This window comes from Antrostomus carolinensis, unplaced genomic scaffold (assembly GCF_000700745.2).
Source record: "Antrostomus carolinensis isolate BGI_N321 unplaced genomic scaffold, ASM70074v2 scaffold35510, whole genome shotgun sequence".
Taxonomy (NCBI): Eukaryota; Metazoa; Chordata; class Aves; order Caprimulgiformes; family Caprimulgidae; genus Antrostomus; species Antrostomus carolinensis.
Window position 1 is genome coordinate 57,562 of NW_010287233.1, and position 438 is coordinate 57,999.

A 438-nucleotide genomic window follows, 5' to 3' on the forward strand; every position below is an offset into this window, starting at 1 on the left:
TCCCCCCTGCACAGAGCAACGCTACGGAGAGAACTGCAGAGACTGCAGCAGCAACTGGCCTGGAGAGCCTCCAGGGCCACCAGCAAAATCATCCAGGAGGAAGAAAGGATTAAAAAAAAAACCCCCAAAACAAAAACAAACCCCAACCCCAAGAAACCCTAATCATTTAATTCGTATGAGAAAAGTATTAAATAATTTAAATAGCGTGTGAGGAAAGCAACGCATCCTCTGTGCTCCAGTGTGTACTAGCAGTGGAACAGTGCCTGGCCAAGCTGCTCCTGGCACAGGGATCCCACCAGTGCTCAGCTACGGTCTTGTCCAGTGTCAACCACATCCCTGACTGTCGATGGCAGACGTTGCCATGAGTTGGAGAGGAGCGAGGTGGTCCCCTGCCAGGGATTTCTCCCAGAAAGCTGCTGTCTTGCCCATGGTGAAGGC